This window comes from Moschus berezovskii, chromosome 6, assembly GCF_049115385.1.
Source record: "Moschus berezovskii isolate FMDL1 chromosome 6, NW_MosBer_1.0, whole genome shotgun sequence".
NCBI lineage: Eukaryota > Metazoa > Chordata > Mammalia > Artiodactyla > Moschidae > Moschus > Moschus berezovskii.
This window is the reverse complement of record NC_142465.1, coordinates 18,434,536-18,439,958: the sequence shown is the minus strand read 5'-3', so window position 1 is coordinate 18,439,958 and position 5,423 is coordinate 18,434,536. Positions and strand designations below refer to the sequence as shown.

The 5,423-nt window shown below is 50.7% G+C and overlaps 1 pseudogene; it reads right to left on the bottom strand.

The window, feature by feature from the left end:
* Positions 1–2,828: 2,828 nt before the first annotated feature.
* On the bottom strand, positions 2,829–5,154 carry LOC148777549 (uncharacterized; annotated as a pseudogene).
* Positions 5,155–5,423: the final 269 nt, after the last annotated feature.

Genomic DNA, 5,423 nt, shown 5'->3' with positions numbered 1-5,423 from the left:
ATAGATCTGGGTTTAAATATCTATTCTGCCATTGAACTAACTGTGTGACATTTTGCAATACATTTTTTTCTTTGGGCATCACCTGTGTCTAATTGATAAATTAGGAAAATCACCTCATTAATAATTGAGAAGATTAAATAAGCAATTTCAAAGAAAGGCAATGCCAAAGAATGTTCAAACTACCGCACAATTGCACTCATCTCACACGCTAGTAAAGTCATGCTCAAAATTCTCCAAGCCAGGCTTCAGCAGTGTGTAAACCGTGAACTCCCAGATGTTCAAGCAGGTTTTAGAAAAGGCAGAGGCACCAGAGATCAAATTGCCAACATCCGCTGGATCATGGAGAAAACAAGAGAGTTTCAGAAAAACATCTATTTCTGCTTCATTGACTATGCCAAAGCCTTTGACTGTGTCGATCACAATAAACTGTGGAACATTCTGAAAGAGATGGGAATCCCAGACCACCTGACCTGCCTCTTGAGAAACCTGTATGCAGGTCAGGAAGCAACAGTCAGAACTGGACATGGAACAACCGACTGGTTCCACATAGGAAAAGGTGTACGTCAAGGTTGTATATTGTCACCTTGCTTATTTAACTTCTATGCAGAGTACATCATGAGGAACGCTGGGCTGGAAGAAGCACAAGCTGGAATCAAGATTGCCGGGAGAAATATCAATAACCTCAGATATGCAGATGACACCACTCTTATGGCAGAAAGTGAAGAGGAACTCAAAGGCCTCTTGATGAAAGTGAAAGAGGAGAGTGAAAAGGTTGGCTTGAAGCTCAACATTCAGAAAACAAAGATCATGGCATCTGGTCCCATCACTTCATGGGAAATAGATGGAAAAACAGTGGAAACAGTGTCAGACTTTGTTTTTTGGGGCTCCAAAATCACTGCAGATGCTGATTGCAGCCATGAAATTAAAAGACGCTTGCTCCTTGGAAGGAAAGTTATGACCAACCTTGATAGTATATTAAAAAGCAGAGACATTACTTTGCCAACCAAGGTCCGTCTAGTCAAGGCAATGGTTTTTCCCGTGGTCATGTATGGATGTGAGAGTCGGACTGTGAAGAAAGCTGATCGCCGAAGAATCGATGCTTTTGAACTGCGGTGTTGGAGAAGACTCTTGAGAGTCCCTTATACTGCAAGGAGATCCAACCAGTCCATTCTAAAGGAGATCAATCCTGGGTGTTCATTGGAGGGACTGATGCTAAAGCTGAAACTCCAATACTTTGGCCACCTCATGCGACGAGTTGACTCACTGGAAAAGACTCTGATGCTGGGAAAGGTTGGGGGCGGGAGGAGAAGGGGACGACGGAGAATGAGATGGCTGGATGGCATCACCGACTCTCTGGACATGAGTTTGAGTGTACTCCGGGAGTTGGTGATGGACAGGGAGGCCTGGTGTGCTGTGATTCATGGGGTCGCGGAGAGTCGGACACGACTGAGCGACTGAACTGAACTGAACTGACTGAACTGAAAGCCCCCCATTGCTTAGTGGGAAACTCAGTACCAACTTTCTCATTGGCTTCAAGACATAAATTAGTACCAATCATGTTTGAGGCTATTATTCCACAAATAATTTGTGAGTTTTAACTTTGTACATGCACTTGTGATAGGTGTCACACATCAGTGTAAATGTATGAGGAGGGGAATACTGGTAGGATAAAAAAGGTCTTCCTGGTACTACCATAAACTACCCCTGGATAGTTTCAGAAACTATTTCTGGATAGCATACAGAAATCTTTGTTTCCCATAGATATGCCTAATTCTGATTATGGAGAACATAGCTCTACTTATTTTCTTAAATTCTTCTCAGTTGTTATTGGTATTATTTGTACTACATTTCAATATATATATATATATGATATATATCAACATAAATATTTGCCTGTCACCAACACGTGAAGTAAAAGCAAATTATGCAAAAGGTTTTGTAAGATTTTTATTTTAACTTTTTAGCTTTTCCTGTGAGGCATCTATCAGAGTGTTTCTTTATCCATGTCAGAGGAAGGGCATCCAGAAAATCAAATCTAATTTTTTCTCAAAAGAAAAAAATACAGGTAGGTTTGGAAGAGACTGAGAAACAGCTGTCTTGGCTGCATTAAAAGCTGAGGATTAGTAGCAATGTTCTGACTTGAAACTTAGGTCTTGTGATTTCTTTCCAGGAGATTTTTCACTGCATGAGAAACCTGTCTGCAATGGCCTTATTATTTAATTCAGTCTTAATTGGATATAAACCGTCAAAATCTTTGGGATTGTTGGAAGGCCTAAAAGTGCACAAAGTTTTCTTTTCTTTTAATGGTAATATCAATCACCTAGAGGGGGGAATTATCCTTGGCCAAGACACTAAACCTTTGCAGCATATTTTACGTTCATTTTGCATTTCTTTCAAATTTTAAAGTTTCAGGGACATAAAATTTAATCTCTAGAGTACATGCCCTGCCGAACGGAAGATTCAGCCATTTTCAAAAGTAGGCTAGGCTACTGTGCTCAGTGATGTGTATTTTAGGAATATACAGGTGGCTTCATTAGTATTTCTTCATTGCTACGAGAGAGGATTCAGGCTTCATCTTATAATAAGACCCCTTGGAGACAAACAGGATGCCAAGGAACCGACATACGGTGAACACCGGCTCCCTTCAAGAGCCGTAATTTGGCCAGAATCCCTGAGTGCTATCAAGCCACCGTGTGATGGAGAAGCAGATGCCCCGAGTGTTTTCCTGGGAGAAAGATGTAAATGACCGGCTTGGAGAGAAAGCTAGGGAAAAGGGTTCTTTGGGTCACTCATTGCTTCTAGTCCGGTCGCCGCCGTTCGGAGAACATTTAAAGGGTGTGAGGTAGGACCATGTCTATTGTTACCCCGGCTGAGACAAAGGCTGGGTGGTGGGGGGAAGCGGGGCGGGCAAGTGGTGCCCATCCTCTCGGTTGCGTGGCTTGGGCAGGGACGGGAGGGATGGCAGGGCGGGACTGGTTTTGCTTTGCTTTGCAGCCGGCTTTCCCCGAGTCCATCCCGCCCCCGCCGGCAGCGCGGCGGGGACGCGGCGAGGCGGCCGCAGCGGCCTCTGCGGCAGGCGGCGGCGGGGCGGGGCGGGGAGGTGCGGCGCCCGGCCGGGCGACCTGGCTCGGGTCCCCCGGCGCCCGCAGCCGCTCCGCCCCCGCAGCCTGCCGGCGGCCGCAGCTCGGGCGGGCCGGGCACGTGGGCGCCTCCGTCACACCCTCACTCACACACACACACATACCCGCGCGCACGCACCCGCGCGCCTGCATCCCGTGCTCTCTCCCGGGCCGACACACAGGCGCTCACGAGCCGCTCCCGGCCGCGGCCCGCAGGGCAGCGAGCCCCTCCACCCAGACTCCGGGCCCGCCCTCCGCCAGCAGCGCCGGCTCTCCAGACGGCTCCTCGCGCCCGCTGGTCGCAGCCACCTGGCCGGACTCTCTGGCCGCTGCTGCTGCTGCCGGCACTTGGAAGGAGCCCAGAGGCGCCCGCCCAAGGCACCCTGACGGTGAGGACACGTTCCTACCACCGAGGGCACGGTTTAGGTAGGGTGGGGCTCACCGCTAGGCACCCTGGAGCCCGGGACCCGGGAAGCGAGCGCAATTGATGCCTGGATGCTGGGAAGGGCTCAGTGTGTCCGGGGGGTGAGGGGAGGCCGGGCGGCTCCAAAGCCCCGGGAGGGCGAAGCTGGGCGCGGCGGGCGGGCGACCCTTCGGGCTCTGCGTCCTGCACCTGTGCACTGCCAGGGTGGGGAGTGGGGCTAGGAGCGGCGCGTATCGGGGAAGCACATGGGTCGAAACGTGCCGCCATCCTTCCTTCTTGTGACCGCAGCATCCCCGAGAGACTAGTTGTTAGCAAGTCAACTAAGGGCTGGCCTCAGGGTGGGGTCCGACTGGGCCAGTGGGAAAGTTGCGAGGGTCGGGCCGGAGCAAGTCGCTTCCAAGGTTCTAGGTGAGTTGGAAGCCGATCCTCGTGCGGGTGGGCGGTGGGGCGGGGAGAGGAGCCAATCTCGTTCCTCATTCGCTTTTGGGGGCTTCTGCAACCGCTGAAGGCGACTACCTAAGGCGGGGTGGTTTCACGTGACCTCCGCTCCCTTCTGCCCGCGGTATCCTGCGTTAAATCTTCCCAAAGTGGGGGCCTTTCTCCGGCACCAGGCACGCGCGGCTCCCCAGGAAAAGCACAGCTAGTGGGTTTCTGCGCCTCCAGGAACTGGAGAGGGTGTTGGCGAGGGTGTCGGTGCTGGGATTTAAAGGAGCGGATGGGAGAGATGGGAAAGCCAGACCGTTTCTACGTCTCACGAGCTCGGCGGGTTTGTGCGTGCCTGGGCAAGAGGACCGTTCTGAGACTTTCCGCCGGAACGCGCCTTGCAAATACGGAGGGATCACAACGTCCGACCTTTCCGGGGGACAGGTGTGACCCAGCCGCTCTCAGAGGCCCCAGCGGCGGGAGTCCCTTTCCGTTGAGCGGAGGAGCGGCGTGTGTGGCGCGTCCCCAGCGAGCGCGGACCCCGGGCTCCGTCCCCTCACCTCCGGGAGAAACCGTGGAGTGGGACGCGGCGGGGTCCGCGCTAGGCGCGGTGACGTCAGCAGTGTTTGGGTGCTTATGCAAATGAGGCTGCGACCGCTCTCCGCGGGCCGGCCGTTCCCCCTCCAGGTCTTAAAGGTACACCCGGGCTCGGGCTGCGCCGTTTGTTTGCTTCACTGCCCAGCAACTCGAGAGGACCGGAGGGGTTGCGTTCTGTGCTCCGTTTGGGCTTTTTGTCTCCCAGCTTTTAAAGCAGTCTTATACCTGTCATTGTCTGGTTGTCGTCCCGGAACATAGGGAACAATGTGTTTGCTTTAAGAAATATCATTTTCTGACGAATAACCCAATCACCTAGTCTCAGTTCTGCAAGAACCACTCTCCAGCTTAAGTCTTCAACGCCTAGTATTGGGTTGGACTTGTAGTAGGTGTTTAATAAATACTTGTTGATGGACTCGAGGGTGTGTGGATTTCTCATTAAATCTGGAATATTCAACCAGCAAAATTTTTTTTTTTTTTTGCGAGTATGAGTGACTTTTGCATGATCAATGATCCATCTATATTGGTTAGCGTAAAATATATTATCAATATATTACTGAGTTCTTTGACTTTGCCAACAAGTGAAAAGAACATCGTGCGCTTTTATTTTTTTTCCCCAGAAAGACAGAAATTAAGTGTTTTAAAAGGAAGACAACCTCATCGTTTGTTGACAAATTTTCTTTTTCTGATTGCACGTTATATACTTGATTTGAGAATTACTTTGGTGATTCAGATGGTAAAGAATCTGCCTGCAGTGCAGGAGACTTGAGTTCAATCCCTGGATTGGAAGAGCGCTTGGAGAAGGGAATGAAAACACACTCCAGTATTCTTGCCTGGAGGATTCCATGGACAGAGGAGCCAGG